This window comes from Anas platyrhynchos, chromosome 27, assembly GCF_047663525.1.
Source record: "Anas platyrhynchos isolate ZD024472 breed Pekin duck chromosome 27, IASCAAS_PekinDuck_T2T, whole genome shotgun sequence".
NCBI lineage: Eukaryota > Metazoa > Chordata > Aves > Anseriformes > Anatidae > Anas > Anas platyrhynchos.
The window spans coordinates 8,181,778-8,206,850 of record NC_092613.1 but is presented as its reverse complement, the minus strand read 5'-3'; the positions used below and the strand labels follow the sequence as shown (position 1 = coordinate 8,206,850).

The window sequence follows — 25,073 nt, the reverse complement described above, 5'->3', positions numbered from 1 at the left end:
GGTTCACAGTCCAAGATGGGAGAGGAGAAGGGTTTTGCTTGATTAAACTTTCAGGCACATTTCTAGGAAAATTAGTTCTTTTGAAATATTATTCTTTCCCGATCCCCAAACACCAGGACTTCACCCTGAGCTGTGTGCTGTAATCTGGGAGCAGCCGCTGAGGGCTCTTGCCCCATCCCCAGCCCTGGAAGCTGGCACACGAGCTCACCCCACACTGGCAGCATCAGAAACGTGCCCACTGCTCATAACACTCAGTGGTTGTTTGAAAACTCTCTCAGCTTTCCACTGGTGGGATTAAGATCTTGATTGCTTTTGAATCTTTTTTTTCCCCCTTCCTTCTCCCTCTCCCTCTCCCTCGCCGTCTCTCTGATCTAATCTCTCGATGTATGTTGCTGCTGCAGCCGAGCACTAACCACGAGTGCTTGGATTTATGCAGCCATACCCACAGAAGACATCAAGGTGAGATCGGCTGCTCTGGGAATTTTTCATGGCAAACCCCAGCTTTTCTCTTCTCCTAACAATTGAGGATGGAGCACATCGTCTAGAGATAGATAAATGTATTTCATGATGCATTGGTTTTCCTTTTTTTGACAGTATTCCAAGGGCACAGCTTTCAAAATATTGTCCTGCTTGCCACCGAGCTTTCTGACTGATTTGTCATTTATTATCCGGTGCTGCAAGACCTAAGGGAAGCGGATGAGTTAAGTTATGATTATAGAATTTCTCGTGACCCTAAGTTGGTATTGAAAATGTCTACCTTTATATTATCTAAACTCTTTCTTTATATTCCTTCACTTCTGCTGTGCGGATCAATCAATAAGACACATCGCAGCTCTGCCAGCCCTCTCTTGGGGAGATTTTTCCCATTCTCAGTTAACCCCGGTGCAAGGCTGCCTGCCCGTGGAGGCAGGGCGAGGGTGACAGATGGCTCCGCTCGCAGTTCGGCCCCCAGATTTATTTGCCGTGGCATGGCTTGGGCCTGGGGACTGAGAGCAGAAGCCCAAACTTCATATCTCAATATCACACAACTACCTTTATGAAGGATACGGCGTGCTTAAGAAATGCACCCTGAATGCCGTGAGGAAATCAATGTCCGGTCCCCAGAATGAGTCTGAAAGGCCCAAAGAGATGATAAAGCACACCAACGATTTTCTCTAACAACCAACACCGTTCAGAGAGATGTCTGCCGTAACATTGCTTCTGGCTGGAGTGCTGGGGAAAAAAAATTCACCCAGAAACTTGGACAAGTTTGCAAAAGGCTGCTGTCCTGCTCATCCCTCCGCTGACAGTGACACGTTGGGAACGCTGCAGGTGTCGGTGCCGGGCCCTGGCACGATGCTGCAGCAGAGCACGAGAAAAACGTCCCGGCCGTGATCTTTGTTGTGGGATGGGGACAGCACATGGGGCACAGGCAGAGCTCGGTTCTTTGCTCCTTCTGGTGGCTGAGCCGTACCTCCCCAAGCCGAGGCGATGCGCTGTGTTCCTGATTCAGCTCCGTGCCTCCTCCTTGCCCAGCATGGGGGTAAACGCCAGCAAGTCCTTTTATTTTAGTAGATGAGTCTGAGCCTTTCCCATGAGCTCGCAACCTTAAAATGACTGCAGCAACCTGCTGTCAGCCTACAACCTGCTAATTGCACACTAGCTAGTCTTTTGCAGATGGTATCTTATGAACATCTGAAGTTCTTTTTGCCACTTTCATGTATTTTTTTTCAGTAACTTCATTACTTAGTCTTTTTTTTTAACAGAGTTCATTTTCTTTGATCCTCACAAATTTTTCTCTCCATTGCTCTGGTGATTTTTTTATAAAGTTATCAAGGTAACTTTGAAATGCCTTTCCCCACAACCATGCTCTGCAGCACGGCTAAGCGAGATTCCTCCCAAATCTTTAAGAATTGTAAATGTGACCCTGCTAAGAAAATGCAGAAAGTGTCATCTCGTATAAAATATAAGACAGTAAAAGTCTGTAATTTATAAGGCTAAGTACAAAGGGCTGTTTTTCTTTGAGCTAATTAACTGGAAGAAGAGCATAACTAATTAACTGGAGAGACACAGAAGGCAACACGGGGCTGCAGGAACGCGCCGTGACTCCAGATAATCCTTCTTACCCTGTGGATCAGTTGCTTGGGATGGGCTCTGTCGGGCCAGAAGGGCTCCCAGCTCCCTTGCCTGTCCCTGCTGGGTTCCCTGGATCGTTTCGGGATCAAAACCGCTGCCTTGTCCCGAGCCTCACCATCACCAGCAGAGCTTTTCTTCCCAGGACGAACCTACAGTGCTATTTAGGAATTTGCTAGGCAGACGGTTCCTGGCTGTATTCCTCAGTCTGGCCATAGCTGTTAAGAAGACAGCAGAAAAATCCCCATAGTAAAAAAACCTTGTCCTAAAGAAAGACACCTTCCCCGCACTGCTAACAGCGTGTAGTTGCTTGGGATTATTCCCAGGCACGCCGTGTTGTAGGGCAGCCTGACCTCAGCACCCCCGGGGCTTTCAGTGCTGTTTTCCTTTGGATGGTTCTGAGGACTCTGAGCCTGCAGCTGCTGTGCTCCCATGAACTGCCAGGCGCCTGACCATTGCCTTCTATTCACTACTCACTGTTACCTTCTAATCACTATTTCTCACTTACACCCTATAACGAATGACTCTTTCCATCATGTTTTGCTGTCCGGTGCCGGCACTGTGTGTCAGGTGCCGTAAGTAAGAGAAAACAATACGCAGCACAAACACGTCTCATTATTTTATGCTAGCTGCTGCAATTATTTTTCTGTAACATAAGAAGGAGTCCCATAAATGACACAGTTATCACCCATCTGATCTGCTTCTGAGTCTCTTCTGGCCCTGCTTCCAGTAGCAAACTGTCAGACAGCAGAGTGCTGCAAGTTAATGTTTGCAGACATATCCTGAGATGCCTGGGAGCAAAGTTGAGACAGAAATGCTGCTTGTTTAGTGACTGCTCTCTGGTTCCTCCAAGCGTGCTGCTGCATTCATATATTTGCCACGATGAGGAGCAGTCTCCTGGCTGCCCCCATCGAGCACAGGGTGGCACGAGAACTGGGTTCCTTCTGGGTCAATCTGCAAGAGAAGAGGAGCTCCAGGACTGCATGGATTGCTCTCCAGCTGCTACCAGGCATTTAGTGACTTGGACCAAGTTGGACCTGGTCTGACGTGCCACCAGGAGGCTTGGAAGCAGTTGGGAGGTTCTGATTTTCCCAATTCTTGCTGAGAAGGAAAAAAAATACAGGATATCATGGGGAGAATGAGATGTTTCCCTCCCTGAGTGTCTCAGCTGGCCATGTGATGCTGCTCCTGGCCTTCCCAGTACCGGGCTCTCCTCTCATTGCAGCAAAAGGCCGGGCAGAGCTGCTGGCCGCACGCTGATCCCCCCCAGCTGCCCTCCTTCAGCAAGAGCATCCCATCCTCAGCCACCCTGACGTTTCTCTTTCCATCAGTACCCAAGGCCAGGAACAATTTGTCCAGGTGCTTTGCCTTTGCATTTTATTCCCACAGCAGAGCAAAGAGGATCATAACCATCGGTGAAATTAGAGCAGGGAAAAGACCTTTTAGGCCATTCCAGTCTCCCCTCAGGGGTAAACGCAGGCAGGGTTCCCACAGAACGTTTTCTGGTGCTTTAATCAGTTCAATTTTTGTCCTGTGGGTCGCAGAGGATTAGACAACAGGAAAGTCTGGGGAATCAGCTCATCCTTTGTTATCAGCAAAAATTCTGTTCCTGGTTAAACCAGTGGGAAACTTAAAGTATTTTGCTGAATGCTGGATAATTCAGAGCTCATATGCCAGGCAGATAGCAAAGAGGTGTCCTGAATCTGACATTCTTGTTTTAGCCTGATATTGTCGCTACCAGTAAGGACTGATCATTATGTGTTCTCTGCAAGGTTCAGCGTGGCTGTCATCACACGGTCCCCCTGCTATGCAAGCAGCTGTCCCAGAAAGGTCATTAAAATCACTACAGGATGGACCACGGGTAACACTGCAAAAGATAACGAAAGGATTTAGAACCTAATTCTCTCTGTCTGTCAAAATCATGCAGCATCTGTCACTCACTCGCATGGGCTCCAGCCCCTGGATGTGCTCGGCGATGACATCCCCACCTGGACGGGGCTCAAAACCCCACCGAGTGCAGTGGGAGCAGACGTGGGTCCAGCCTGGGTGACACCCCCAGCAGCTCCTGCCGCTGCCTGGGCTGATCAGTTTGTATCAGAGCAAGTTACCCAAACACCCTTCTGAAAGCCCAACCTGAAGCAAACATTGTTGGAAATGTGTATTACAGAAAAGGTATTATTGGCAGTGTCTAAAAAAATATATGCACACAACAGTGAAAAAAGTGCACTGAAATGCACCGAAATGCCTGATATTGAGTGCCCCAAAGACCTGATTAGAATTAGCATTTGTTTGAACCCTAGACCTCAGGACCATATGTGTACCGGCAGTGGGAACGGTGCAGCTATAAGCTAGAGGAAGGCGAGTTTCCCACCCAAAAATGCAGGAGGTGAAGGTGGGAGCGGGCAGGAGCCTTGTGCCTGCTCCGGGGCAGGGGCGAGCATGGTGATGTGGGGCTGGAGCAATGGGGCTGGGCCTGGCTGCAACACGCACCAACACACGCCAACAAGGGCTTAGGAGCCCAGATGATGAACAATAATGAGAACAGCTGCATCCCAAGTGAGTCCTTCCGAGAGAATGTAGGAGATTTCAGCTTATTCAAGTAACATTAGCATGGGGCAGGGTTAGATTGTTCTGCGTTTTGACCTGATTTAGTAATTATCGTTCCTTTATAGAAAGATGTGTTGTTTAAATATCCTCTAATTTGCTTTCAGAGATCATAAACCTCTCTGCATTATCTGCTGCGATGTACTACAGACAGATAATGACTGACTTTTGCCTTCTTTACTCGGAAAAGTACATTTAATTTTGCCAAATAATGGAGGCATTTGTTCATCTTTAATACTATTTTCTGTGCTTCATTCCCTTTTACCTAATAAAACAACCTCCTTTGGAGGTCCAGTCCGCATGATTACTCCAATTGCAGAGTGCTGTGTACAGCTGAGGGCACTGATGTGTTATAGATTCGTCAAAAATATTGCACAGAACTGCTGCCACAGTATCACACAGAACTGCCTGGTCTCAGGTTTAATCTGTTCCATTTAATGCATGCATAGCTATCAAGACTTCTTCCAAATTACTTGTAATTAACACGTTGCCGTTACAGAATGAGGGTGTCTTAGGCCAGCACTGAGTCCACATTTAGTGGCAGGGGCGGCTGCCAGGAGCTCTCTGGAGAGCACCTCTGCTGATGGAAGGGAAAGACTTGTCCCACCCAGCAAAAAGAGCTCCCGTACTGAAACCCCGGGATCGTTCCAGGTTGTGCCCAGCTACAGCAGAAAACCTCCAGCTACTGGCTCATTACATGCAGCCCCAGCTATTCCCATAAAAGCGGACTTCATTGCATCACTTGGAGCAGATTTGAGCGTTGGTATTTTGCATGCGCAGCACTTTTTCCTGGATATTTGCAAAGCTTTTAAAAATATGAAGTAGTTACTGCTTGTGCTTTCTCAAATGTATCAATTATTTTTAATTTCTCTGTTACTGTTACAGTAGCATACAAATAGAGTTGAAATGAGAAGATTTTTTTTCAAACCTCAGGAAAAGGGATTTAAGCATCCCCAGCCACACTCAGAAGGGAGGGGGAAGAGTCGTAACGATCGCTTGTTCCCTACATATTTTCATCTGGTTTTAATGCAGTTTCTGTTTATATATTCTATTATATGGCTAATTATTCATTCTCTCTCTGGCACTTTGAGATGCGTTGTATATTTTATTATTATTTGAGTTGTAGTGCAATTGTTTAACCATTCTGTGGACATGAAGCGAGGGCGAGATTTGCAGCCTGAGCAGAGACGGGGCAGGAATGGCTTCGGACTTGGAGCTGCTCCAAAGGACGCGTCCGTGTGCAGGCTTCTGCCTCTGGAAAAAGCCAGGCAAGGGCAGGGAACCTGCCCCCAGCTGAAGGAGGAGTCGGAGGGAGCTGCCCATGCCCCACGGGCGTTTCATGGTGGGGCAGAGGAGGGTAGGGAAGCCGGCACCCAGTCATCCTGCGTGGGATTGCCACCCGGACCACAGCACCACCATCATCTGCCTCCACTTCTGCTCCGTGATGTCTTTATTTAATTGCATCACACTTCAACAAGGCAAGAAATGGCATCAGTCAGAAGACCACCACGTTGCTGTCCACTACCTTCCCTGGTAGAACCTCCCTGCCCAGATAGGCAGGTTCCCAGATAGGAGGTTCCTGCCTCTCTGCAATCTCCATTATCAGTAACAAAGAACTCCAAATACAAATGCTGAACTGCACGCAGAGGGAAGAGGAAGACGCCCTCTGGGGTGCTTTTAAGAAAGATAACTCCTTACATGCATATAACAGAAACAATTCCCAGCACTTCTGGCTAAGTGACCTAGCCATACAGATAAGAACGGAGATAATATGCGATGTTCAAACACAAGGATGGCATTTCCCATAACTGCACAGAAATATGGGACACTTTCCCTCATTTTACTGTATGTAATTGATATGAGGCCAGGAGCTGCCGGCAGATTAAATTTTACAACCCATGACACACCAAGGCCTTGACTCAAAAATTACTTGCACTCGGCTCTAATTATTCACATTCCACCAGTTCAGATGTTAGGGATATGTGCCATTTATCGCCAAGGAACATCATTTGCAGGCCCACAGTAGAAAGCACGAGGGGCTGAAACACTGCAGGGGTGCACAGCCAGCGATGCTGGACAGTGTGAGAGGCCAGGAGAAGAGCAAAGCAGCAAGAACTTGATGTGGGGAAAATAATCAGGGTGATAAATGCTACAGTGCAGGTAGCCCCACACCAGCAGCACTCAGGTTTCTTGCTCTGGGGCTTGTTTTTGGCTGTGGGCAGGAGCTGGTGTCCCTGTGAGACCCCCTCAGCTCAGCTGCGGGGTAACTCAGCTGCTATGGGCAATGAGTTTCCAGACAAGCACCCACTGAATTTTGGAACACATGTCCACGAAAGCTGGCCTAGAAGAATCCAGCTTTCTGTAGGGAATTGAGCCCAAATCCACCCAGTTCCTACCCTAACGCTGTTGCTGTGTTCCCCCTGAGCCTGGGCAGCAGCCTCCCCAAGCCCCTTGTACCCGTGCACTAAGCCCTGCTGCGGGGCCATACTGCAAAGCATCCACAGCCTGCTTCAGCTGCCTGGGCTCCTTGTTGTGTAAAAACACCGAATGGATAAGGCTGACTCTTTTCCTAATGAAATTCAAAAAAAGAAACTATAATTATGCTAGGAGAACATTCATTTGCTTGTTAAGTGAAATTTGAAGGGGAAACTTTAATGATGTTGGGAAGGAAATCAGATTCTCTTGTTAAACTAAATTCCAAGAGAACTCCACGCATATGCTGGACAGCACATTAAGCATCAAAGACTCATCAGTGATTCATAGAAGGCTTTTTTTTTTTTTCTCTCAGCGACATGAATTATTTTCGTGGAAAAAGATATGAAGATATCTTAGATGAAGTGAATTTCTTTATTTTCATTTCTGTCCTTGGGAAGCACAGTATGTAAATAAACCTGAAGTTTAAAGGCCATTTAAAAAATCCCACAACCTTGTATTTATTTTTCATTCCGCTAACACAGAAAAATAGGTTCTAATCCCTCAAATTCAGCTTGGAATTGTAAATAGGTTGATCTGTTTTCGACGCAGCTAAGGGAAAATGAATACATAGCGCAAGTCAGTCTGGAGGTTTCCTTATTAACTCCTTTGACTCTTTGCCTGCAGACCCGATCCCGTTCCTGCCCCGTGCCATGCCCCATGTCAGCTCTGGGAGGAATCTCTGCCAGTGGCCTGACGCTGCCCAGGCTGCCGGCGGCTCTGCTAATCACCTCCTGACTCGCAGGTACTAATCATCTGTGCGTGCGAACCCAGCTAAAATCAACACCAGCGGAATAATAATATTGTTGTTACTAATAATCCTCTTTCTGAGGAAGGATCTTGAAATGTTAATTAGGCGTGACATTAATAAATTAAGCCTGACTTCCCACCAGCATTAAAGTATTTGCTTAACATTATAGCACAAATAGGTACACTGAGGCAAGGAGAACTAATCTACTTTCATTTACACACTCCTAATTCCAGAATAACTCCTTTGCAGTTACTAATTTCCTTTGGAAAAGTACAGAGCTAGCAAGCGCCAGATTTTGAAGTCATTAATATAATTTTGAAGTTAAGTGAACATGAGCAAAATGTCTTTTCGTGGCGGGATTTTGCATGAGGAAGGCACAGAGCAGAGCAGGGGCAGCAGGATTAAAGCCTCACCTTTTCTTTTCCTTCACTGAGCATTCCCGAGCGATTCACCCACCTCTCGGTGCCTCTGGGTCCCCTCCTGCCCTTCTCCTCCCGGGTTCTTTGCTCCATCCCTGCCCATCGCTCGGCACAGCTGAGCTTTGATCTCGGAGGTGGGTACCCACAATTACTGCAACACAAACAATAACTCAAAGATGTTAACGAAGGACACAATTAAAGGCAGCCGAGCATATGTTCCTGGAAACGTCCTCATCGATTCCCTTGGCCCAACCTGCTCGGAGGCTCGGGATGGGTGCTCCTCCTTGGCCACCCCAAGCACCCAGCCCTGGTCCTGCTGCCACCAGGCTCAGCAACACCAAATCCCCACAGCTAATTCACCATCTGACATTTAAGGGCCAGTAAAGTAAAAGCATGACAAGTGAGATTCAAACACAAAGGTGTTTAATGTTCTAATATATCAGAGGTGTCTCGTGGCTTTAATTGTTGGTACTGCAGTTGTGCTGCCATCCATCACTCATCAGATGTTGTCCCCCTTTCTCTGCCATCTATCACCGTGGGTTTCCAACTATCTATCAGCTCACGTTCCCCAGGAAAGGCCATCACGCTGCTGAGCCATATGGGAGGAGGTGCAGCACGAGCTCCCGGGTGGATGGAGAAACCCCAAAGCATCGCTCCAACGCCCCCCTCGCCGTAGCAAGTGCGCGGCCATCTCTGGAGGGTGATTTTGCTCTAACAGCCTTATTCCTGCCCTCCCCAGCCACCATCCCTCCTCCCACCCATGAGTTATTAGATGACATAACATTCACTTTGGCGAAATATATTATTCAAACGGAGTGGCTTAAAATTGAAATGCTTACATGGTCATGAACCCAGGCTGCAGTTAAAAATAAATCCCTTTATCTGTGCCGCATTCTCAGGCCTGCATTTTCCATGAAAAGTCCTTTAAAATACTCCGGACTCTGAGCCTGAACAAGATCAAATGTGACTTTTTAAAAATAGGATGCCTGGTCCTCTCTGCTTTCCTCCTTGGGCCGACAATGGGAGATAAATTTGCTCCGCAGGAACCTTTTGTGGGCCGTGCTGCTGAGGCAATTTGCAGTTTGCTGTGGAAAAGGCATCTTACGCTACATTTATCACCCCCTGCCGCTGGCTACAATTCAACCCACTTGGAGCCACTGAGCAGAGGTGCCGAGCAGAGCTCCCGCGTTATTATTCTACATAATAATGGGTGTTCAGGGAAGCAGGAGACAAATATAGAGTATATTCCAGAAAGGCTCAGCTGGGGAGCGGAGGTAACGGGGCCTGGGGGTGGGCTGCAGGAGGGCAGGGAGGAGGGTTGGTGCAGAGCCCGGATAACCTTGGTCATCCAACGAGGCCTCTGTCTCGTGACGTTTGGGAAATGTTTCTGTCTCACCACGTGGTGCTCGGTGTCTCTGTGCCACCTCTACCCTCTGCCCTGCACCTGCTTGGGGTGCCGAAACCTCTCGTGAGCCGTACGGCGTCTTGCAGGATGGGGAGGTGTTGACTTCAAAGCAGCACCGTTGGGGATATTTCTGGGCAGGAAGAAAGTCAAACACAAATGGAGTGGGTTTGGGAAAGAATTAACTGGCCAGCACAGTATTTAGGATTCTGTTGTTATTTTATCTGCCATGATCCCTGGGTATTCACTGTCTGTTATTTCTAGGGGACCCAGGACGTGCCCTTGGACAATTCTCGTCTCACATCAGGGCTCAGCCAGATGCCACGGTGATGGGCATAAAGCAAGGACCTGAACAGGACATAACAGAACAACCTGCCACATTCCAGGTCAAAGCACTGAGAAGTTCATTAAGCAGCCTACAGCCACACAGTAAGACGGCAAGGAATCCAGTTTTGATGTTTTAACCCTTGAATTCAGCCTTCTCCTCCCCCATATGGATCCATTTCCTCCACCATAAAACTGAAATGATACACCTAACATATCATAAAAAGACAGCAAAAAAGCTACATAACCATGTTGTAAGCAGATATAGATGATCAGAAGACAATGCTGTATTTTTATACTGTCACTTTTTAAGGTTCAAAATCAAAAGAGGGATAACTTTTCACTAAACAGAGCTCTCAGGCAAACATGCCTTTATCTTGCCGTCCTATGCACTTGCAACCCGGAGCTTTGTTGAAAACCTTTGGTGAGTGTTTTGGGTAGCAAATGCCTGGCGAGGAGACATTGTGAGCATGTTAATTGTAGGAATTTTTCTCGTATGTCTGAAAAGAATGACATTCCTCTCATGCTTCAGTATTCCACATCTGTGAGGATTTTATTTTTAAAATACAAGAATGAAACACAACCTCCTGTCTGAAGACACTGGGTTTGATCCTTCGTTTGCTTTGTCTTTGGTCCCTGCCAGTGTCCCTGTTTGACTCCTATCATTACCATGCCTTTGCACAGGTACCCCCTGCCCCCACTGCTAGCTCTCACAGCTAAGCTGATACTAATTTTCCTTTTCCAGGGTAAGATGATTAATCAGATCTTTGAAAGAAAACTTTCAGCTGGATATTTGTATGCAGCCCCTAGACAGAAATGCAGATTTAAGGAGAGAGCCATATGCAAGCATGAAGGGAGCAGATGTTGTACAATCAAGGGTAATTTAAAAGAGAGGGGGAAGGTGATAGAAGGACAAAATGAATCCAAAGTTGAGAATTTCTTTGTTGTTGCCACAAGCACAAAAATGATGTTCTACTTTGCACCTTTGAGTCCCATGCTGAAAACACTGGTTGTCTTTCGGGTCACTGCCACCAAATGCCACTTCTCTCTCTCCAGATGCTGCAATTTCAGAGCTGTGTTCTTCATTCTTGTACTGAACAGAGAATTCATCTTACACATCTTTCCTTTCATCCTCCAGCCTCTTTGGGAGATGGAGAATTCCCTGCTTTTGAGTCATGACTTTGCACTAAACTCCTGGCAAACACGATGCAAAGCGATCACGTCACCGTGCCTAGCAGCAGAGGCAAATAGGAGCCAGCCATGCTGCACTCTGCCATCAGGGGATTTAATCCCCAAATTCATTTTGTCCTCCCCTCTGGGAAGTGTGAGCACAGCCAGCAATGTCCATGTCTTACTGAGGAGGGTGCAGGGATGCTGCTGTGCTCGTTTGCTGCAGGAGCCAGCCTTCCACCAACAGCACCCACCGGAGCTGCTCTCCTGCAGTGTTCAACACGGCTGAGCAGAAAAAGAAATAAAATAAAGGGAATAAAATAAAGGGAGGACCAGCCCTTGTGAAATCGGGAAAGGACAAGCTCTGCAGGTCAGGACGAGGTAGGGACAGAGGTTTGTGCTGGTTCCAGATCCAAAAAGTTGAAGCAGCAGCCAGGACTTTTCTCCCGACTCTACTTCCAGTGCTGTCAGCCTCTCATATCCATGGAGATCAAGTTTTGCTTTTCTCTCTTACTTGAAAAGAGACTGAAAAAAGGAAAATAAAAGTGGTGTTTTTTTTTTTTTTTGGTAATTCAGTGCAATACTAATCAATTGTGACAGGATCTAGAGAATATTTTCACGGTGCCAATTATTTAAAGGGCAAAGATGCCATAGTACCATTAAAGTAATAGCGCAGACAGCTCTCTAGGACATTGTGGAACAATGTACTAAATGTTGTTCAACTTGTTCAATGAAATAAAGTATTGGATCATTAACCTTACCAATGTCAATGTGTTGTCACTATCAAATTCAACTAAATGAGTGTCCAAGGTAATAGTTAGAAGCACACTTCCCACCAAGGAATGCATTAATACATTACTGGCTGCTAATAAAGAGAAACTGTAATGCAGTGTGAGGAAGTTGGAGAAGAGCTATAAATGTGCACTAAAGAGGGGGTCAAGTGGGATGGGACAGAAACATGCAGGTATGCACGGGTGTGCGAGATTTATGGCCTCACACACGCACATTTACAATCCGTGGTGTGACTAAGTAGGAAATTTATGAAAGCAAACTCCGAAGTTGTAAACATGTATTATGGGAGCCGACACCTGCAAACTTCCTTTGGAGCAGGAAATTGCATTCTCAGATAAAGTGAGCAGAAAAGGCAGCCTTGTTCCTTCGTGGTCACTCATGGCAGCAGGATACCACTACGAGTAGCCCATGGTTGTCAGTGCAAATGGCATCCCTCAATGTTTGCAATCCTATTTCCACTTTTTAATGAAGTGGAAGACAGAAAATACAGATTTAAGATATGCAGAGGTGGAAAAACTACCAGGATACTGGGCACCACTGGCATTATTTCTGGGCCCATTTGTATTTCAGAATTAATGACTTAAATGGGGTAATTTAAAATAGCTAATTCTTTTCACAGAGTCTGCACGAGCTCAGGTGATGTCAGACATGCTGTCACCAGGAAGGTTAAATACTCTTGGTACTTGCTAATTACCTAATCACCATTACTATCTCATATTAATTCTATCCTAAGAATGGATTTCATTATGACTAACCCAAGTTATTAAAGAATGAGCTGTAAAGAAAACCCCTGTTGTTTGCATTCATTTAAAGGAGAGGGAAAAAGCCCGTAATAACAGCGTTTCTACCTAGCATTAGGCAATCCTGAAAAGCAGCAAACATTCTCCCCTCCTGGAGGTTTGCATGCAGAGAAGCTCTGCTCTGGTGCCTGCGCTGCATTGCTGGGCTCACAGGGCTGGGACACCCGAGCACAGCACCCAAACTGCTGCTGCCAGCTCCGTGCACCCCGGCGTGAACACGGTGGGGCTTTAGCCTTGATCGTACACCACCTCTGTCTTCTAAATTCATATGGCATTGATTGGTTCATCAGTGCCCTTGAAGATAAACCCTTGAATCCCTAGCTAGCGTTGAAGTGGGACTGAGTGGTGCTTGTGTGCTACAGTGGCTGCAGATGGAGAATTTTTATTGTTCAGGCTGCATCTTACGGATTCCCTTGACAACTTCAGAGGCAGATGATGAAATCTGTAGCACTGACTCAGCTCTGTTTTCACCATGGCCATAAGAGGACACATCCCTGCCTTCCATGGACCCTGAGCAGCAGATGAGGTACGCTTTGCTGAAGACCCGATGGTTTGTGCAACCAGGGCTTGGGATTTTCACCTGTTCGGGAGTTAGCAGGAACACTCCTGAGGCAGGTAGATTTTACGGTTGTTTTTAGCACTGTGCTATTAATCCTTACATTTGACTCAAAGTGTGCATTAGGCGATGGCAGCTACATAGTTGCTACCTTTTGAAATGCTAATTGTCAAACCAAAGTTTAGAAAGACTGTTTCAAAGCAAAAGTTGCCATTATTTGTAGGCTGTGCTCTAAATGCAAGAGCTCAATTATCTAGAGTGTCAAACTTCTGACACCTTTGCTGATCCATAAAAACAAGGGAGATTAAAGACTTTTCTGGAGTAGAATCTCATTTGTATGCTTGGAGCTATTTACTGTACTATATTTTGTGGACAAGCCCAAAGCCTGCTGAGTGGTCAGGACAAGATACTTATGGTTACTCGTAACACCTTACCAGGGGGATAGCATTCAGTTTGTAGACACGCTTTCATCGTCTTCATGGATTTTTCTGAGCCAGGAATCCACGCTTTTAAGATATAGAGGAGAGCACTGGAGACTCTTTCAGGCTTTTGACTGTCTTTTTAGAGACAACAAAGGATTTCCTTTATTGTTCCTTTGACTTTCTCTGCTATTAGTGCGTGGTAAAGAGCATTAGTTTCTTAGAGGGAAAGACACTATGATTTATGCAAAAGATGAAAAGCTAGTGTGAAAATGCACTTTTGGTAGGAATTTGCATTTGCAGTTCAACAGTCATCTGGAGAGCCATGTCTGTCACATCACGGTCAAAACCACGGTATTCTTAGCTCTTCGGTTTTGACTCTTGCCCTAAAATTTCAGCTGAGTAGTAGCCAGATGAATTATAAGCTTTGGCTCAACTTAATTTTACTCAGAAATACTTTAAAAGAAGAGCATGGTATGATGTCCTAATACAAAAGAATGTGACAGGCTATGTTCTGGGTCATTTGTGAGGTGAAACACTACATTTTTGTCACATTGAGGGTATCACATTACACTCTGCAGCATGTAAAAATTTAAAAGCAATTAAAGGTCATGAGCCACATCAGTGATCACATTGCTCACGCTTCAGTTCATCCAGAACTCATACATTGTATTTTTGCTGGGTGGTGCACGGGACATAGTTTTTCAGAATGGTCTGTTTCAATTTTTGGTGTTCCTCTAGTGACAAGAGGGTTCCACTTACCACAAGGATCCCTTCTGAATATATGGACTACTGTGACTCCCCTTGTAGAGACTTCACCGGGGTAGCAGAGCATCTTCTGTCGCCCTCAGAGAACCACAGACCCCTGATGATCACAGATTCCTGCACCATGACATGTTACTGGCCTATTTGGGGCTGAGGCAGGCTTCACTGCTATCTGCAAGGGCATGGAGAAATCAGCACTGGTGTAAGCAGACGGCAGCTTGACAGTTTATATACCCCTAAGTCGGGTAACAGACCCCCTTCATCATTCCAGCTGCGGTTGCAGAAGAACCATGAAATAAATGTGACTTTTGTCTCCCTTGTTAAGAGGGTTGTAGGTGCCAGGATTTGATTATCTGATGAACTATATGCCAGCTTGTCCAGTTACAGTATTTTTTCATCAGCTGGGTTACCCCTTGATACTACAAATTCCATCCCTTTCCCAAGGCAGCAATGTGGGACCCAGCTCTCCAGCCAAACCCAACACAAATCCATCCCTTTCAGATGAAACAGCAAAGTTCAAATACAAGCCCAGAAAGCTAACTTTGTTGATTCTCCTGGCTCAGTAGTTCTCCAGCTGAATAAAGATCCAGCTACATCTTTATTGGCCTTTATCATCAAGCGTTCTTTTCTTAATGGTGTCCTTAAGATGGTTTTATCTGACTTGAAAAGAGACCGAAGGCCTCTCTTTCCAGCTCTTTTCAGAATCCCTCCTCTGAAGCTCCCAAACAAGGCCAAATGTCAGCACAGCTTTCAGCTCTAACTAATGCTGCTGCAGCCGGCGTTTCCTTTGCTTCCCCTGTTCCTGACACCCCGACCTACAAGGTGCAGAGCCCTGCCCAGGATCGAGCTGCTCCAGAGAGCAGCGGGGATTTCATCTTGCTGGGAGGAAAACCTGCTCCTGTGCGTCCCAGCAAGATCCACACCAAGTCACCCCCGCTTTCAGTCACACGCCGAAGCGAGGAAGGAAAGAACAGGCGTAAGCTGCACTTAGAATTTAGAGGTTTCGAAAGAAATCATAACAAGTTCAGGGGAAGCTTGGGAACTCCAAATGTAACTAACAGCTGCCATTTGCAACGAAAGCTTAAAGTTTTCACCAAGTTGCACACAGGATTAGAAAATTATCTCCATTTCAGTTTTAACATGCATAAGCTGAGCTGATAGGTAACACTGAGCAGCTCTGAGGTTGCCAAGGAATGCTAGAAAATCATTTTCATATGAGTTAAAGATTGAGCCTTTAGCATATATAATTTTATAAAGAAATATGCTAATGCTCTTCTGCAGCCAAGGCGGCAGAAGGACATCAAATGTGGATGCACAATAGGCACTGGACTGCCAAGTTTAACGCATCTGAAATGAGCAACCTGCTTCAAAGATCCAATCAAGCCTTTGAGTGCCCCCTCAAAATGCCATGGAGATGCTCCTCGTTCAGCACAAGGTGGTCCAAGCTGAGCAGGGTTTGGCAGGTCTGTGCTAGAGAACGGGAAGGCTGCGACTGCTTCGTGGTTTGGAGTCATTCCACCTTGGAAACCTCTAGCAAGAAGCATGAGTTTCACATTAAAGTACAGCCCTTCACGTGGATTAAATAACCCTCTCCCTCTGGGCACCACACAGAGGAAGGAGCTGGAGTCTCTGGTTTTAGCACCTATTGCCTTAGTGAATTCAGCCTGGGCTACAGCTGCAGTCCGTAGTTATTGCTGTGTTCCAGTACATTTAACACCTCCTAAACATGGATAAATGGAAAACCACATATACCACCGCATTTTGCAAGTGAAATGTTTTTATGGTTTTATTTTTTTAAAGCTGTGATAGATAAACTGCACAGCCCGAAAGAAAACTGATCTGTGCAAAAAAGCTCTCAGCATTCACGTGTTCATTTGCCCCATTTGTTACATCCCCTGGCATCTAACCTAGGAGCTGGGAAGAGCTGCAGCTGTGCCTCTTGGATGAGATTATTATTTGGGATGCCATGATAATGTGACCTCTGGCTGGTGAAAGAATATCTAAATAAACAGTTTTTGGGGGAAAAAACGTGATCGCAGTCTGAGATTTTTGTTCCAAACCATTGCATCTCTGCTGGTGATGCAAAATACCACCGGAGAACTGAGTGTCTGCTTCTGTATTCAGCTCTTCAATGTGTCTTTTTCCGTTTCTAAAACTCACCACACTATTCTACCTTTGCTGTCTTAAAGCAGTATTTATTTCCATGTATAACTTAGCAAAGCTTATTGTTTGGGGATGCGCAGTAAACCTTAAGATCCTATGGGGAAAAGCAATTGTGTGGCTTTGTTCTCCTGCTGTGGGCTCTGCTGGTTACGCAGTACCTGTGGGACAAAAGCCCCTGGTGCTCCTGCATGGCACTGCTGATGGTCTGGTCTGGCACGAGGGCTGTGAGAGGTCAATGACAGATTTCAGTGGGCAAAACCAAGTGAGTACGGGAGAAGCTGGCTCCACCACCCCACGTGCCGTCTCCTCCAGCCTCGTGGAGCTCTGCAGCTCCTCGCTGTCTCCTCCGCAAAGTGGAGCCTCTTCAAGAGCCTCCCACTTAAGATAGTGTTAGATGAATGCTGTAACAAAAGCCATAATAAAACAGCATGGAAAATCAGGGGACAAAGGAACAAAACATTTTGAAATAGAAATTAAGCTGGTGGCAGAAAGGAGTCTAAGGAGCTGTTCAGATGCTTTAAGATCTAATCCATCAGCTTTTTTCTTGCCAGTTTAAATTTTTTGCTTTTACAGGGCAATTTTATAAAAATAGATTTGGCGCTTTGACGTTACAATAAGTGCCCTGAGGAAAAGAAGATAAAGGGCAATAACATAACTAATGGAAATAAACTTAACGGCATTAACTGGTCAGGAGCACAGAAGAAACCACCAGTTGGTGGGTAGAAGAGATATAATCTTTCATTATTACTTTTTCTTTTTTTTTTTTCCTAGCATACTGCATCAGTGCATAAAATTCAGATGTAAGGACGCAGGTTTCCAGGGTACAGATAAGAAAGTCAAAATGACTCATTCCAGAACAGAGACAGGTTAGCAAAGATGTATGCTGCAACCCCTGTGATTTACTTCTCATGCCAAATAAATGCCGGGTGTCGCTGCTGTTTGGATTGGTATCTGTTACCTTTCACAGATTATGTCGATGCACATCCATGCTGGGAGAAGACAGACCAAAGAACAAAAGCATCTTCTTCAATAAGGGAAAAACATCTCTGGATATATGGGGTTACATTTACAGATTTATATGGGGCATCTTCAGTGACTTCAGGGCATTTTCACCTACTAACTCAAAATGTTCTTTTTGCATTCCAGCAGCCCTGATATCCTATTCAGCTGAAGTGCAGCAGAGAGGATAAACTGAGGATACCCAACAGGAGGAGAAAAGGGAAAGCCTAGAGGGGTTCAGACACCTGGGGTCATTTCACAAGACAGGAATTTCTGTCCCTTGTCCCTTTTCCCATAAAGCAGCCATCCTTTACTTGCCCATGTTGTCAAACTCACACTGGGAAATAAGCTGTGTTAATTTTCAACAGCCCAGACACTGTTACTGTTCATTAGGAGCTATGTAGTGCTTTGGCTATCCAAAGTGCTGCACTAGTACTAAATGATTAATCTTTGCAGTGCTTTCCCTGTGATGAATTAGGAGGTCACTATCTTGCAGAGGGTCAGAGGAAGATGAAACGGGACACGGAGGAGTGCGATTTCCAAGCCTGCCACACTTTTGACTTCCATTAGGAATCAGAAAATCATATGGGGTATTGTAACAACTGGGGTCCATGATGTCCTCGTCAGTCTGTCAGTCATCTGTGCATCTGTCCATCTGCCTGTCCTTTCTCTCCTCTCCCCAAGTGCTGGTTAAGCTATTCAACCAGAAAAGGAGTCCAAAGGGTGGGAAGAAGGGAAAACCATCCACTTTATCAAAATGATAGATTTGATATAAAACTCTGACTTAAACATTCGACTTGCTCTGTTTTAATAGGGTTGTCAGCAGTGGACGGTGAGTTTAACTTATGAAAATCAACAAAAATGCCTTCTTGTTGCTTCATACATCATGATGAACAATAACCTGACAGGAGAAACAAGCCCTGATTAAGAAAGGATTGCTTTTTGGGGCACGCCAGTAATGAAGTATGAAGGAAATTGAAGACTCGTTGCTCACAGACACTAGCACAAGCCCAGCTGTCTTGGAATTATTTTTTTAACCACAATAGATAATTCTTGAATGATGTGCCTACGAGATGAATCCTGCAACCAAAGGAAGCCATCTATTAAATTAACAAGTATCTTTTCAATTCCTTCTAAACAGAATGTAATTCAATCAGATCTTCAAAGCCAGAACAGAAATGTTAAACATCTTTCAGAAGTGATTTCTGCAGAGGTGATCCCGGCGAAGGTGATGTGACTAAAGCATTTGCTGTAGCTCAGAACTTCTGCTACAAACTAAAGAGCAAATTCTGACATCTCACTTTTGTTCTCACCCACTCAAGCAGGCTACAGAGGAAGATCACCCCGTGCTGGGGCACAAGCACGAGGCTGATGCAGCACACACGTCCTGGCTGTGTTCAGAAGGGTTGAGCCCAGAGTTCACGCCTGTCCTGTGGCTACTCGGATTTAGACAGAGCCACCTACACCCGTGTTTTCCCCACAAGCCATCTCCTGACATTCCCAGTCAGCATTTTCTTTTTCCCTCTGTGTTCCCATTTGCAGCAAAGGGACCCGGGGCCTTCTGCGGGCCCAGCTGCTGCTGCCCCAGGCCCTGGGCCCGGCCGCTGGCATGAAGGGCGGCCTGGTGGCTGCTGCCGTGTGTCCATGATGTGGACACATGTGTGACAGGGACACCCAGGACATGGCTTTGTCCTGCAGTGGGGTGTCCTCCCGCTTGGCCCCACATTTGGGCTGTCAGACTTGGCCGTGCCATGCCCTTGTGTGGCGTCCTCGAAACCCAAGCGGAGCCCGTCACAGCCAGTCATCACAAGTAATTATTCAAGGATGCCTGAGGCAATAACAGTGGATTTAAATACAGAACAGCAGGCCAGGTTAGAGTCTGTGTAACTTAGTTTGTCATTTCCTTCAGCCTTCTCTTTAAAAATGGATTTTTGGGCTCAGGGGAGCTCCCAGGCTGCCTGCTCAGGAACCTGACGCTTGGCTACACCCAGGCTGAGGTCAGCAGAGGCTCCAGCACCGCTTTCCCTTCCCCACATCGGAAATCCACACGTGGGCAACACTGGGATGGATGGGGAATCCCTTCCCATGTTGCTGCTACCAGCACCGCACCGGGAGGCATCTCCCCTCCCCTCCCAAATGCTGCCTGTGGGACAGAGAGGATGAGAAATCCTGCAAAATCTACTCAAACTCCCCAGAAGCTGTCTCATTGCTTTCCTTCCGTGGTGGATGGCTACCCCCTAACCAGCAGGAGGGTAGGCGGGAGAGAGCTGAGCTGGAGGACTGCATACAACTACTTGGAACTGAAGAGAATTAATAAGAAATTACTTCCTGATTAGCAGGATGATCATGTCATTCTGCAGATAATTCCCTGGCTTTGCAGGCGGCCGGCCTGGAATCCCATTCCAGGGAAAACAGCAGCAGCACCACAAAGCCCACCCCAGCCATGGAGCTTGTCCCTCCTCCCTCTCCCCCTCTTTTCCATAGGCCCCGACTACAACTTCAGTCATTAGCTCACAAATTAGTCCTGGATGCAATCTGCAGCAATGCTTATTTAGGCCTGCAGGCAATTCCCTCACCTTTTAAATGTTACTGGGGAGTGCTTAGAATTCTTTTTTTTTTCTTTTCTTTTTTGAACAACAACAACAATTTCAGTTAATTTAATTATAGCTGGGATTTAATGTTTAGGAGCCATCAGTTTAATAAGTACCAGGGATCCGTATCCTCGTTATCAGCATCTTTGCGAACTGCTGAGCAATGCCTGCGCCACGCAGGGGCTGCAGAGGTGGAGCTGAGACAGCTCCGTGCTGCTCCCAGCCCACGTCCCCCCACCTCGGGCCCATTCCTGCCCCCCTCGGGGTGGCTCTGCCCCGTGGCACGCAGATGCCTGAACCCACCTGCTCCTAGAGACTGACCGCAATTCTCTAACAGCCAGCCAAAACCAATGATATTTTACTTTATTTTGAGTTAGCAGTGTCTCAGACTCCCATGGCTGACTGCTGCCGAGCTAAGCCTTTTTTTTTTCCTAGGCAGAAGTGGGTCTGATTCTCATTTACACCGAGGCTGTGAATGCACTGCTCTTTACTGACCAAGGCGGTTTGGAAATGACTTTCAGTCCCTTTCAGGGATAAGTCTAAGCTCTGCCATGACTCCCCCACCCCAAAACACACACGTGCACCTACTCTTACATGCAGATCGGAGCCCTTTACTCCTGCTTTGCTGAGGTGTAAATCACTGCACAAGGTGCAAGGCAGAACTGAGCTCAGCTCAGAGTCTAGAAAGAGCCCCAGTGCAGAAATGGCTCCTCTGAGAATAACAAATTATCATCTTATCTCCACTGATGCTGCATTTTATTGCTTCTTAATATTTTTTTCTGGGCTGTCCACAGCCTTTTATCATCTCTCCTGCACTTGATTGCAGCTTTATGGCCTGCTGTTCCCTCCCCATTTCTTCCCCTCCCTCTCCTGCCGGTCTCTATTCCTCTTGCCCAAACAATGGCTTTTTGCAGCTACCTCATCTAGTCTAGCTGCTGATATTCCTCAAGGTTCAGTTGCTTTTTCCATTGTTATTTGCAATTTATCTGATTCCCAAACCTGACATTATTCTTCGCTGTGATATACAGTTGCCTGGCTATTGCTAACCATGTGCAAGCATATTATTCTGCATTGACAAATTTTATTTATTTAGCTGCCTTCCCAAGTTTAGAGCAGCATTCACTAAATTACAGATTTTGATGTCTGCAAATCATAACCCCATCACACAGATAAGACAGAATTCATTACTGCAAGCCCTGCCATTACATGGAAGAATTTAGGTCAAACTGCTTTGTCCTTGGACAGCATCCCTGGATATCAAATTCAGCACATCCTTCTTTGACACAAGTTCTCTCTGGACCCAGAAGAACCAGCGACACCTCTCAGTTTATACTGGAAACCTTCTGATCCCCCACCTTGGCTTAGCAGGAGCAAACTTTGGCCTGAACTGAACATAAGGTAAAGAAAGGGCTTCTCTGCAGCTGGGCAGCTGCCAGCCTGCTGCTTACAGGAGCCTGTAAGACAGCGAGAGCACAGGAGCACGTAGCTAGAAGGGGACCTTAATGACCAGCCCAGCCATCGGGCACCTTCTTCACATGGTTAACAAGGAACAAAAATCTCAGCAGCAAACCTGGGGACTTGCAGGAATCGATCAGTCACATAGCCAAATGGGATAACCTTCCTTCCTGCCCCCTGCTCCGGGGAAATAGCCCTGGCAGGTGGAGTTTTTTCCAACAGCCCCTACAAATTGCCAGCTAACACAGGTATTTTTCTTCCCATCCCTATTTTTCTTTAAAATGTCTGTTAAGTTAAACAACAAGCCTATACCCTGGCGATATGATCACAGCTTTCATCTTTTGATTTGTAGAGGGGAAGACTGCAGTGCAGAGACAATTAGCGAATACAGGTCACAGACAGTCGCTGAGGACACGGCGGCAGCATTACCAGTAAACAGAAATGCTGTAGCATTATGGCCAGGATTGAGACCCTGGATTCATAAGAGGCTTAAAAGGAGCAAAAATGGAAACTTAAGGGTTTGGAGTCATCCTACCACACTTCAAGCACTTAACTGAGGTCTCCAAGTTAGAAATCCCATGGCTAATAGCTGTTCAAAGGCATCTCAAGAAGCTCTTTGGCTGCAGATGGGCTGCATTACCTTCTGGAAGGTCTCGCTGGCTCTTTCTCACTCAGCTCTGTTCCCAGCTCAGCTGTCTCATATAAGTGAGTCCTGTGATAACGCACAAAAAGTCGCAGCAGGATGCTTACGGGAGGCCACCCACCCCACAGCTCCAGCCCCTTGCTATCACAAATTCACAGGTGAAGCACAATCTCCAAGGGATGCAGGTGCCCAGGGCCCCATCCTGAGGGTGCAGGGCTTTGAGGGGCTGTTTCTGGCACCTCAGCCCCCAACCCCTGCCTCCTTTCCCTATTTCTGCCCCTGCCCTGTGCCCGCAGCCCTGGGGGGAAGCCACCTCCTCCTGCACTGCTTGCGGGGACACACGGGTCCGGAGCTCCTGCACACCAAAGCCCTAATCCCGTAATGACTTGATGGATGGCAGAAGAAGACTCGGGGGATTTCACTTTATGCAGAGCTCCCAGATACCAATCAGCAACAATAGGTTTTATATAGACAAAAGAGACAGAGAGGAATATCTCTGAGGGTAATGTCTCCTGATAAGTGGCAAAGCAATATCCCTCCCCTCGGCATTCTTCAGACACAAACTAAGGCAAGTTTGGACAAAACCAGCTCCCATTGATCGACTCTATGATAGGTTTGCTGGATTATTGACAAAGTGCTCTGTAATCATCCCCCTGTAACAAGAAAGGAAACAAGACAGGCCTGAGGAATGAGGAACAGATCAGATGTTTGTCACATATTAAAGACCCAATCACCAGAGTTGCACGCCCGATTAAAAGCAATAACGGGAAGCAGGCAGGCTCCATGCTGCAGCTCCCGTCAGCTTGCACTCACGCAGGGACCATGGCAATTCCCATCACGAAGACGTGATGGGGTTTTGGCTCTGCTGCAGGCTCCCGGAGCTCTTAGGAAGGTGAGGACGGGTTTGCTTAGGAGCCTTCCAGCAGCAAACCTGCATCAACCCAGCACTGACGCCTGTTAGAGGGAGTTTTGTTCCCTGTACCACGGGACTACCAGGCAGGAAGGTGAAGGATGTCCTCTTTCCAAGACAACCAGAGGCTGTGCACCAGCACATCAAACCCAAACTATTAATTCTGCTGAGATATGGGGTGAAGTGTGATCAGAAAGCTTGAAGAGAAGATACATTTCCCTATGGCATATTGTGTCACTATACCCACAATAACATGCTCAAACACAGAAACTACGTATGTTAGAGAAGACAGTGGAATAGAGATCAGGACTACGATCATGGAAACAGCAAATTGGCATTGGTTCTGCAACACCAGCTGAGCAAAGCTTTTGCTCACTGATAAAGAACCGAAGTGCACATCTGATAGATCCTGCAAGTGTATGACACTAAGCCATGTCCTGGAGAAAGTCCATTAATGTGCAAGATGGGCAATCTTAATTTTATACAGACTAACAAAAAGCCATTAAACGGTAATAACTTCCACTTCCAGCTTGTGTTGTATTTGAACTGGTGACCTTGAGGAGAAAGACATTATTGATCCCTTGGGCTACTTATTAATAACAGATTTGTCGCTTCACATCTACCGCTGCTGTGTGGAGGTACTGCCAAGCAGCCCACAGCCTGTCCCACAGAACACTGCATTGCAGCAAGGAAGCAACTCCTTCACGTAGACGTACAGGTCTTTAGCTAGAATTCAAAGAACAATGCAAATTAAGATTACCATCAAATACTACTGAGCATGAGGCAAGGAAAATAAAGTGTAATGTGGTTGCTTAGTAAAGAAAAAAGGCAAAAGGATTTGGTGGTAGAGCTGCAGGTTCCTTGGGCTATAGCTCAGCTTTTACTCTTTGTGACCTTCCGAAGGGAAATTTGAAGACTAAAGGCTCTATTTGCAAGAACAGCTGTAAGCGAGGAGGTCATGCTCTTTCTGTGCACTTTTCACATGAAATCCCATTCTGGATTCACTAAGAGGAGTCCGTGTTGTGCTAGAAGAGCCATTAGTCGGTGACAGTAAGCACAGCAGGAAATGCAAGAGAAGTGAGTTGGGCAAGAATATTGCTCATTTATCCCAGCTAAAGACCTGGCTTAAAAATTAAGCAACATGATTAACAATAAGAAATCCTCTCTATCTGTCTCTAGCCATTATAGTAAGACACGCTTTTCAGTTTTGACAGGGATAAATTGAGCTAGCTCTGAAACTGCTAGGTAAGAGCATTCTGCAACCCACATACAACCCACATAAGGACATTTTGGTGAGAGATGCAAAACAACATAAAAGCAAGACAATATACCAACTTGAGCAATTTATATAACTGCTAAGACATACTATAATTTATGCACAGAACCTGGCAAAGACTTGGAACACCTTTCCTAAAGGGCACTGTGTGTTTTTATATAGCCTCCTGCATACAAGCCTTCGGTAGCAATGCACTGAGAGACCTCAGCTGCTGGAAACCCGCAAGCTTCTGGGTAGGACTGGGAGGGTCGGGCACTCCTGACAGCTCGGGTTGGGTGCACGTACTCAGACCTGGATGGGAATAAGGCACACGGCTGCACAGGGAAAGGGGAATCGGTTGCGAGGAGGAAGGAGTGACACGGGAACAGCCGGAGGGCTGCAAAACATCGCCGACTTCCAAGAACTGCACAACCATTTTATGTACTCCAGTTTACAGAAGCAAGTGCTTGT

The 25,073-nt window shown here is 46.3% G+C and overlaps 1 protein-coding gene across 5 annotated transcripts in view; it reads right to left on the bottom strand.

The window, feature by feature from the left end:
• Positions 1 to 25,073, bottom strand: part of PLXNA2 (plexin A2) — a 412,814-nt gene that overhangs the window by 173,978 nt on the left and 213,763 nt on the right. For 4 of the 5 annotated variants that reach the window (XM_072028626.1, XM_072028627.1, XM_072028625.1 and 1 more), the window contains exon 6: positions 8,396 to 8,509. The exons of the other annotated variant lie outside the window; for it this stretch is intronic. The gene's annotated coding sequence lies outside the window, so the exon portion shown is untranslated. The remainder of the gene's footprint in view (positions 1 to 8,395; positions 8,510 to 25,073) is intronic. 5 annotated transcript variants of the gene reach the window in all.